The sequence below is a fragment of the Mus caroli genome, unplaced genomic scaffold, assembly GCF_978045245.1.
Source record: "Mus caroli unplaced genomic scaffold, Mus_caroli_1 scaffold_8, whole genome shotgun sequence".
Classification (NCBI taxonomy): Eukaryota; Metazoa; Chordata; class Mammalia; order Rodentia; family Muridae; genus Mus; species Mus caroli.
This window is the reverse complement of record NW_028227263.1, coordinates 133,515,758-133,527,403: the sequence shown is the minus strand read 5'-3', so window position 1 is coordinate 133,527,403 and position 11,646 is coordinate 133,515,758. Positions and strand designations below refer to the sequence as shown.

Here is an 11,646-nt window from a genome sequence, read left to right as displayed (position 1 = left end):
GGTCTCTGTCTCCCTTCCTCTTCTTCTCTTCTCTCTCAGCTACTTTGTGCCCTTTTCTCTCTCTCTCTCTCTCTCTCTCTCTCTCTCTCTCTCTCTCTCTCTCTCTGGTGATCTCTCCTGAGAGCAGTTTCCTAATAATCCTGTCTTTAATAAAATCTAATCTGTCTTGAGTGAGTGCATATCACCAGAGGCAGAGAGAATTCACCTAGGGGACAGCACATCTGAAAGTTCTAGAATAAAATGAAAAAAAAAAAATCACACTCGCCAGGCGTGGTGGCGCACACCTTTAATCCCAGCACTCGGGAGGCAGAGGCAGGTGGATTTCTGAGTTCGAGGCCAGCCTGGTCTACAAAGTGAGTTCCAGGACAGCCAGGGCTATACAGAGAAACCCTGTCTCGAAAAAAACCAAAAAAAAAAAAAAAACCAAAAAAAAAAAACAAAAAACAAAAAACAAAAAAAACAAACAAACAAAAAAAAACAAAAAACAAAAAATCACACTCAAATGATGCCAAAAAATAATCAACGTCTGGACTGAAAGCAATAAAATAGAAAATCAAACAATACCAACACAAAGAATTAATGAAACAAAATGTTGATTACTTAAGAAAAATCAGGAAATTGGCAAAACATTATCCAATGAACTAAGAGACACAGAAAGAATATCCAAATTAACAAAATTAGAAATTACAAGGGAGACATAATAACAGAGCTTGAGTAAATTCTCTGGATCATAAGGATATAATTTAAAGATCTGTACTCTACCTAGTGTAAAATAAAAAAAAATAATAATTTGCTCAATACACACCACTTAGCAAATTTATATCAGGATCAGGATGAGATCAAATAACCTCCCCCCCCCCCCAAAAAAACAAACAAACCAACAAATTAATAACCTGTAAAGAAAAATAACCTGTAAAGAAATATATGCAGGGATTAAAGTTCTCCCAACCATGCAAACAAACAAAGAAAAAACCCAGGGCCACATGGTTTTATCACAGAATTCTACATGGCTTTCAAAGAAGAGCCGAATAATGCCAATAATTCTCAAGTTATTCAACAAATTAAAAATAAAAGGAACACTGATCAGTTTATTTTATAAAGCCAGCTTCCCTGATATCCAGACATTATAAAGATGTAGCAAAGAAAGAGAATTACAAAGCAGTTTTCCTCATAAACATTGACAAAAAATTTCTATAAAATACTTGAATTATGAAAATAATAATCACCATAATCAATTAGACTTCAACCCAGAGATTCAGGGATGGATCAATATATCAAAATTAATAAATGTAATCCACCATATACACAAATGAAAGATTAAAGAAGATACATGATCAACACATTAGAAGCAGAAAATGCATTTGACAAAATCCAACACCCTTTTATAATACAATAAAAATCCTGGAAAGATTAAGATACAAAGATTATATAAAAGTATAACAAAGGCAGTGAACAGGAAGCTCATAACAACATTAACTTAAATGGAAAGAAACACAAAGCAAGTCCATGAAAGTCAGGAACAAATCAACCTTGTTTACTCTTGGCATATCTATTACTGCTCAGTTTCAGCTCCACCAATAAAACAACTGACAGAGATTAAGGAGGTAAATATTAGAAAGGTAAAAGTCAAAATTCAGAGTCTCTTATAACTCATATAAATTATCTGCAATTAGACACAAAATTAACTCAAAAATTATTAGCTCTGCCATATACAAATGCAAAATAAATTGAGAGTAATATCAATGACGTATAAACCTCAGTGAATCAATCTACCTCAAAATCCAGGTATACTATTCTAGGGCATATGAGCACAGGATGCTTCATCCTTACTCATGGACACTTGCTAAAATATGTTCACTGCTATTCTATCCAAAATAGTCAGCAATTGAAAATAGCCTAAATGTTCCTCAAAAGGAAGGTGAATAAAGAATATTTACACAATGTAGTAATATGCAGCTCTTGAAACAATGAGATTGTTAAATTTTCAGACAAGTGATGAAATAAAAAATATCCCAAATGAGGTAACTCAGACCCAGAAAGATAAATCTGGTAAATATTAACATATACCTGGATATGAATTTTAAATAAATAATGTCTAGTCTATAGTCCACAGAAACAGAGAGGGTGGGAATAGAGGAAAGTATTAGGGGAGACACATGTCCCTAGGAGAAAGAAATAGAATAGATTTAGTGAGTAGACTGGAGCCAGGAGGGGGGGGGGGAGGACATGATTAGGAGGATCAGGTGGGAAATAGGAGAGCAGATGGGTTTGATGAAGGGAATTAGAAGAGAGACATCTAGAATTTAAGGGACTTTGATGGGCAGCATGGAAATCTGTTTCTGTGGAAACTTGCTATATTATCAGAATGCCATCCTAATGAAGTCTCCAAATAATGAGGGAAGAGGAACCGCAACTACCCATCTCATGCCCAAAACAAAATATCCAGTACTCATACTGGATTTTACCCAATTGAGTTGTTGGCCAAAAATGTCCCATGGAAATTCCCAAACATTCAAGGCTATTGTCAGAAAATAGATTACTTTTCACAAATGTACAAATGACCCCATTGATCTAGCCATCACACAAATCACTGAATATTATGAGGTCAAACTGGTGTCTGTGACACTGAAAATTATTCTGCAGGGTACCAAAAGAGAAAAGTGAACATCACACCATGCGCACAACCTGTGATCTATCTATCTGCAAGATGCTAGGGCAATGGGGACATGAACCTCGTAGGAGTAAGCAGGCAATGTCTGATTTGAAGTCTAACACCATGATTTGGAAGTCATACCTGACATTGATTGGTAGAACAAAATCTACAGTCTGTATAACCCAGGGACCTAGACTAAATGCAAATACTACTGATCTATAAGAAGAAAAAATGATACCTAATGATATTCTGCTATGTTCATAGGTCAGTGCCTTTCTCAGCCATGATCACACAGGCTTCATGCTGATATAGGTGAGAGCAAATCCAAAGAACCACTGAACCAGAGTGTGGGAACGTGCACACATGCGCACACACACACACACACACACACACACACACACACACACACAGAGAGAGAGAGAGAGAGACAGAGAGAGAGGGAGGTAGAGAGAGTTTGTCATGGAACATACAGGTTTAAATGAGATGTCTTGGAGGTGATGCTCCTTCCGCGGCGCTGCTGGGGTCGGTGGCTGACGGGAAGGAGGCCACGCTGTTCCTGTCAGGCACCCGCCAGGTTCCACAGGAAGGATGGCCGAGGCTCCCGAGTCCGCAAGAAGCCGCCTTGGCGGGTGCTGTTCCTCCGCACTGACCACTTTGCCCGGGAAACGCTGTGGGCGCTGCACGCCGCCATCTTGAGACAGCAAAGAGGAAAAGCTAATTGAGAAACTGGAGGTTGTCACAGTGCCTTCGCTATCCCCCAAAGGACTACCTGTGAAGCAATATGCTATTCAGTCTCAGCTCCCGGTGAACAAGTGGCCCGACGTGGGATCTGGAGAATATGACGTTGGGGTAGTGGCTTCCTTTGGCCGGCTTTTGACGGCATACTGAATGTGCACCCCAGTTGCCTCCCGAGGTGGCGTGGTCCCGCTCTGATAATCCACAGGGTGCTTCATGGAGACACTGTCACTGGTGTAACGATTATGCAAATTAGACCCAAAAGATTTGATATAGGCCCAATTCTCCAGCAGGAAACCATCCCTGTGCCTCCCAAGAGCACATCAAAGGAATTGGAAGCAGTGTTGTCAAAACTTGGCGCCAACATGCTTATCTCAGCTTATCTCAGGAAAAGTTGCCTGAAAGTCTGAACAATGGAAGGCCTCAGCCAGCTGAGGGAGTGACATATGCCCCCAAGGTCTCTGCTGGCACCAGCTGTGTCAAGTGGGAGGAGCAAACCTCAGAGCAAGTACTCAGACTTCACCTTGCCATTGGGGATATAGTCCCACTGCAGATGCTCTGGATGGAGAACACAGTTAAACTTCTGGATCTCGTAGAAGTTAACAACTCCATCCTTGCTGATCTGAAATTAACAGGACACACTTTAAATCCGGGGTCCGTGGTGTACCACAGACCATCACAAATGCTGCTGGTTCACTGTAAGGATGGCTTGATGCGTGGTACCAGAAAAATTCCCACGCTCACCCAAGCCAGTGCAGATTTCAGACTCTCAGACTTCCAACAAAGATGCAGCAGAAAACAAAGTTGTTGCTATGCAACAGTGCATTAAGTAGCTAGAAAGACCACGGACAAGGACCTATTACACACTTGTAATTTATTAAAAGCTTGATTTACAAGCAAGAAGATGACAGTGTGGGAAAAAGAGAAGTGGTTGTCAGGAGGCAAAAGTCTTTCACTCTCCATTGTGTGTAGCAGTCAAGGGTGAACTTTTCTACTTGAATCACACAAGAAGTTTAAATAAAATTTGTATTTATAATGTTCAGCCTAAAAAAAAAAAAAAAAAAGATGTCTCCTTTAAATTTCTCTACTTAAGGGTCAGGAATCCAGATTCTAGCCGAAGAGACTGGAGGAAGAAAAGATGGAGATGGGGGAGACAGAGGATATCAGGAGACAATCTCCCACTATAAAAAGCTCATATGAACTCAATAAGACTAAATCAGCAATCACCGGGCTTACCTAGTCTCAGAATATGCACTATAACTTTAGTTTCATACTTCTATGGGACTTCTATATGTGGAAATATGACTCCTTGATTCTGCTGCCTTCTTTCAAGGACTTTTTGTTTCTCTGTTAGCTTGTCATGACTAACTTCAATATGATAGTTTTTGTTTATTATCATATATTGTGTTTTTATGCTTTTTTGTTTCTCACAGAAGCCTGTTGCTCTTTTCTAATGAGAGATAGAAAGGGAGTTGATCAAGATGAGTGAAGAGGTAGGAAGAAACTGGAAGAGGCAGAGGGAGAGGAAGCTGTATTATGGTTATATTGTATGAGAAAACAATCTATGTTTAATAACAGGGCAAAGAAGAAATACTAATAAACAGTGCCAGGATGACTTAAAAAATCATTCATTTTCTATCAGTTTTGGTACAAGGTGAAAGATCTAAATCAACATTTTGCTCTCAGTGGCTAGGGATAATGCCTTTGTGGAGGATTGTTTCTACAAGATCATGAACAACCAATTAACATTGCTTCTGGCAAAAGTACAAACAAAGGCCCTGGGAATTATTACTTAAGCAGTTTTCTGATACTGGTGTAGGCCAGAACAGCTGTCCTAGGACAAGGGTCACATGAATTACAAGTTTATGACCAGCCATGGTTTTAGTTTGCCTTGCAGTTAAAATGTACTACCCACCAGATGTCTGTGCTGCAATCAGACAGTCAAGAATACTTGATAGCATGAAAGCCACAAGAAGGCAAGCTTTATGGATAGTTGGTTTACTAGCTTCCTTGCACATCATCCACACAAAGGAAAAACTGTAGTAGCTGTAAGTTGAAGAGTACAATGAGACAAATCGAGTAGAGAATGAGTCAACTCATGTCATCAGTCCCTGTAATGGAATACTATCGAAAACCTCATATTCTTGTCACATTTGTCCATTCCTGATGAATGTGTACACAAAGGAAATGAAGTTGAGCCATGTGTGCAAGACCAAGAGAAGGGAAATGGAATAGTTCATGGTCTTGGCAGATTTGTCTTTATGACCCTTCCAAAGGGATTTCGTTGTACTGAAGGTCATTGTCTGGAAGACACTCAAGAGGCAGGTGATACAAATAAACACCCTTTCACCATACATGATTAATCTTAGAAAGACAAGGAATGACTCTCTTAATGTTCTTTATTGACCTATTAGGGTTAAGAGTGAGTAAACAATTGGGCAATAAGACAATTATGAGATTTTTTTTTTCTTAACCAGACCAAACTGAGTCTAGATACAATGGAGTAATGACTCATAAGAACAAAGGGTGCAAAAGTGGGGAAACACAGAGAAGTGAGGTGATTAATATTCATCAGCCACCAACTGTGACCATGAAAAAGAGCTACACAGCCTCTTAAGATGGTGGTGAGAGAACAAAAGGCCAGAAAAGTAGACACCACTGTGAGGATATTTTGAGTGGCCCTGGACTCTGGGGAATATCGACTGGAACCATGAGTGCTACGGATGTGTTGAACCCTCTTCTTGTGTCTGTACAGAATGACAATCATGGAGACACTTGTAAAGACAGTAAGCACAGAAAAAAAGACTTCAGGGCATACCACCAAAGCTGCATAAATTAAGTCACTGATGTCATCACTCCCTGTATGTGAACAGTACCCAAAATCTCGTGTCCTTGTCACATTTGTGTTATTTCTTTTGATAAATGTGTACAGAAAGAAAATGAAATTAATCAACACGTGCAAGACCCAGAGTAGGGAAGTGCAACTGCCAATGTACTTGGCTGCTTTGGATTTATAATACTTCCAACAAAATTTCTTGGGACAGGGTTTGGAAAACACTCAAGAGACAGATGGTGCAAATGGACATACTTCGACTAAATCCTTGAATGAACAATAGAAGCTCACATTCTAAATGATTCAAGAACTCCTTCAATCCCCATATTGCCATTGTTTGGTGCACACCTATAGAGAGAAGTATCACCAGATTGGCTGCCAGTAGATTCATTAAAATCAAATCTGTGGGCTTTAATGTACATTCTCTGTAGTAAAGGACTAGATAGTAGAAAATAAGGAAAACATTTCCCAGAATTCCAGTCGCAGTTTGTGATAAGAAAATAATTCTGATTGCCAGATTCCAGAAGTCCATTTTGTGATTCAGCACAGTTTCCTTTACAATATAGCCACTGTATTTTTCTGGTCAAATGAATAATGGCATCTGGTTCTAGACTGTGGTGAATGAGGACACCTTTAATCAATGGAGTCAGTAAGAGGATAAAGTAGAGGATTCTTTATACTTGCAAGTACAAGGCCAACATAGACCACATTAAAAACAACAACAAAACCCTCATGCCAAAATCGTTGAAAGGAGTTATTACTTTCCATGCTTGTTACTGTAGGATTACTCAATATCTGAGAATGTATGTATCAATAAAAGGAGATATGTCAAGTTTTCTAGAATGTGCCACACTCAGGATAATGTGATACTGGCCTATGAGAAAGGAGGAAAAGTGATAGTCAATATTAACAAACAGGACTATTCAGAATATATATAGAAATCAACTTCAGTAAAAACCACAAAACTTAAATAAAGCAATTCTCCATTTTTTGCAACAAAATATTTTCATTCATTTGGGAGTTTCATATACTTTACCCTGATCACATTCATTTTTACACTTCCCATATCCACCACATTGCATTTTAACCTCACCTGAAGGAAAGAAAAAAAAATGCTGTTCAAATTGTGTTGCTTATATACTCTCTGAAGCATGGTCAGTTTTCCTTAATAAAACAATAGTGTTTTATTCAGATGGATAATTCATCTGAAATCAAGTCATAAGTAATGAGAAATAGCTAACATCACTTAGAATATATCTTTAGTCTTCTGAAGGATCAATGTTTCCTCTGTCTTTTTTCTGCTTGGGTCCTGTTGGATTTAATCTGAAATTTACCCTCTCATTTCTAAATCCTCCATGAACAGACTCACAAAAAAGGACTTACCTCAGTTGTATACAATGAAGGTCAAAATGCCAAAGCTAACTGCATAAAACATGATTCTGTACTACTGCTTGATTGCTTTGATTCCTTATAACAAATTCCAATCAGGATGTAGTTTTTTTCAGGCTTTTTGCCTTTAAAATCTAGATGTAAAATGCATTCTAGCATATTCTGTAAAAAATTTTTGCTCTAGGCAGTCATCAAGCCTGCTAAATACAGGCACTAGATGTGAAGTTTTGTTGAGCACAGTGGCCTTTGAGTTGCCACGAACTTATATTTATCTTCAATAACTAAAAATTATTAAACTCAATAATAAAATTCTTAAATTGTATAATATATTAGAATGATAGTACAAGTGACAAATTAAGAACTGAAAAGTCACACACACACACACACACACACACTCACTCAGGTCATGGGACTTAGTGAGAAAAGGCTTCTGATTTGATGCAATCTCACAAATTCACACATTCCAAAAATCATGTAGACTAAGAAAAACTTCAACATATACAATAGTTGTTGGGGTTGTGCATTTATAAAAGCCACATACAAGTAAAATGTGGCCCAGTCTCATGAATGTTACTAATGAGTCTACTACATTCAAAAATGAAACAGATCTGATTTGGTTAAAGTTAAAGGGAACTGTTGAGAACTTTATAATATTTTTTTCACTCTATCTACTGTGTAGACTCTCCCTCACCCAGCCTGGAACCTGTCTGCTCAGGGGTGGAGCTTCCTGCTCATTCGTTCTGCCACGCCTACTGCTGGACCATGCCGCTGCTTGGAGACACACACACACACACACACACACACACACACACACACACACGTGTTCAACCTGTTACTTGATCCCGAGATTGTTTGGCGGGAAATCGGGTTCCCTCCCCCTTCCTTTATAACTGGATGTCGAAACTAGTAAAATTGGGCTTTAAACAGGATGATCTTGCCTTGGCCTCGTTCCTTCTCCCTCCCTGTCTAGCTTCCTCTCTTTTCAGCTCGAGCTGCCATCCTCAGTTAAACCGTTCACGTTGCAGACTGCTGGTCGGGCCACAACACTACTGTGTTCCACATTATGCTTTACCTGTAAAAATCTCTTGAGAGGGTTACTATTTTTGTTTTATTAGTGCATGTCATGAACAAAAAAGAAAGAAAGGAAATAAGAAAAGAAAGAAATAACAAAAGAAAGACAGGATGCAAGGAGCAAAGAAGGGAGGGAAAGAAGAAAGGAAAGATACATGAAGAAAAATGAGAAGAAAGGAAGGAAAAAGAGAGTGTGGGTAATTTAGCTATGTTTCTGGATGAATGGAGCTGGTAAATGTACTTGAACCTTATGGAATCATAGTATGAGACCATAATCTCAACATACACCCTCCAATACTTGTGAACACTTATGCTTACTGATGTGTGAATCCACTTAAAGATTGTTACAACGGTATCATAAACCCATTCTCTATATGTTTGATGCTCCATCTTACCATGATACACAGGATATATGATATCATTTCAGATATACACTTTCAAAGAGATAACATGTGAAAAACCAATATCATTGGAAGCTTAGTTTTTGTTATTATTCTTGTTGGAGTTTTGTTTGTTTGCTCTATACATGGTCTGTCAATGTTTCCTGGCATTTGCTATATAGACCAAGATTTACTCAAGCTCAGAGAGATCCCCCTGCATCTTCCTCCCAAGTGCCAGCACTAAGAATACAACAACAGGCTTCTAGGGAATATTTTAAAGTTCCCCATATGATGAACATAGCTATAGGAAATGTGAGATAATTTAGGATACACAGAACCCAACATAGGACAAGTAAAAAGTCAACATCCCTGGTATAAATGTTAATTTTCATATAAATGTAGGTTGGAAATTAATACTGTGACTGTACTTCTTTATCCTAGCTAGTTCCCCACTAACGACACAGAAAGACTTAGATTTATTTTAAAGCTTTACCATAATACCTGGGCAGTCATTTGATCTATATTAACCCCCTAAACTAATCTGGTTACCTCCCAGCCAAATTACCCAAGATACTTGCATTTGGGTCCTTCAATGCTTCAACTGAACTCTTATAAAGTACTTACTCTTTGCCGCTCAAACTGAATCTTCTTCCTCCCTCTCTTTCTTTCCCTGTCTCTGTCTCTGTCTCTCTGTCTCTGTGTCTGTCTCTCTGCCCCCCTCTCTCTTTGCCCTAGATAGTAGAAGTCCAGTTCTATTCTCTCTTCTACTCAGCCATTGGATGATCAACATGTATTGACAAGGCAAAGAATATATGGTAAGAATTGAGACAGGATATTCTTCACATAAGCATTTCAATGCCATGTCCAAATTGAAACAAGATCTGAGAACAGAGAAATAAGCATTTGTATAACACAAAGGTAACATTTACTGAGTGCATAAAGTCACTATGCCTATAACTTAGAAGTTTTTTTAAAGTTTTACCTACCTCAAGTTGTTCTTAATGACAGGACATTTACATTTCCAGAGGGATGATTCCAGTGGAACCAACTGGCAACACGTAGGTAGCAAAATTTGCTCACAATTATTGACATTCTAAAAGCTGCTATAACATTTGAGACTCCTTAACCAATAATGATTAAGAACTATGTGCACAATGTGTTTGAGAAGTGTTTATCATCTGCATTCAATGTAGAAAAGAATGTAGGTAAGAAGCAATATTAATAGAAGGAAACAGTAACCAGCATCACCACAGTATGGTACCACTCCTGTGCTCAGATCTGTGAGGTCACTGAGCTCAATCTGGAAATGCCTCTTTATCTTCATAGCCATAGTATTCTGCACTCAAAAGCACAGTGTGGTCATATCTACTGAAATAAAATAGCATCACTGGTAAATATTCCCTTCGTTTTATTTTGTTTACAGTTGATTGTCTAATGGTAATATATTTTTAAAAATTATATATTTTCATTGTATGCTTATCAATCTGTACCACTCAAATTCTCTTACCTGATAATAGTGTGAATCTACAGGGAACAAAAAGATGTATACTAGTGCTGCTGTTCCCCTGATTTGATTCATCTCCTGACAGTGAACACAATTCTATGCCACTCAGTGAATGAGACATCAAAAGCTTCCTCTATTGTGCACAGATCTCACAATCATGCCTGATCATGTTCTATCATCATTCAATCCCTTATATTCATTGACATACCCACCAAAAAGACTAGCATGATCCTAGTAATGGCATAGCAAGAAAGTCAGGAATGAATTTAACTTAAATTGGCTCATATGTGTAAATTTCTTCTCCAGACAATATGTTAATTTGCTTCCCTCAATTCCTTTGCTTTGAAAGTTCTCACACTGACCACATCAGACCCATTTTCAGTGAACTCATAAGTCACATTATGAGAGGTACTTTCTTTTCTTGTTCTAAAGACTCTTAAAAGCAGGCAATTCAGATAGAGTGTTCCCTAATTTTCACAGTACACTGAAATGGGCCATGATAAAGATCCATGTCCATATTTAATGTTAGATTGCTCCCTTTCTATGGATAACAGATTAGACTTCATGGTTGTTTTCTTCTGATTCTTATGTACTCTGTTCTCATATATCCTGGATGCTATAAGAAATAGCAGGTGTGATTTTTATTAATTGAGTATATAAATGAACAGCAGTGATAACAATTTATGAATAACTGTTGTCCTCTAAGATTTATACTTTCTTTGACAGTGTTAACTGTCTTACATGGACAGTAGCTTTATTTCCCATGTCAAGGCTAGAATCTAGAAACATAAGGTATAAGGTTTCTGTAAATCCCAAAGCTCTTACTGTCAAAAGTAGAGGGTTGAAGTTCTTGAAAATGATTAGTGTGGTACAAACACGGTCTGTACTCACAAAGTCATGACCATACTCCAGCTTTCTGTGCAAATTGTAATCCTCACTTGACATTTTTTTTCACTTTGTTGGTATTTTATTGCATGCTTTTGGCTTTGGAAAATTTTCATTATGGGAGACAAGAGGCATCACCCAGTAGTAAAGAAAACTTGCTGCTGTTAAAGGGGACCTGGGTTTAGTTTTCAGTACC

At 38.1% G+C, this 11,646-nt stretch overlaps 2 pseudogenes; one reads left to right on the top strand and one right to left on the bottom strand.

Moving 5' to 3' along the window:
• The first annotated feature begins 3,052 nt into the window (after positions 1-3,052).
• LOC147003601 (methionyl-tRNA formyltransferase, mitochondrial pseudogene) lies at positions 3,053-4,221 on the top strand (annotated as a pseudogene).
• Positions 4,222-4,461: 240 nt separating this feature from the next.
• Positions 4,462-10,911, bottom strand: LOC147003600 (vomeronasal type-1 receptor 4-like; annotated as a pseudogene).
• Between the last annotated feature and the right edge of the window lie 735 nt (positions 10,912-11,646).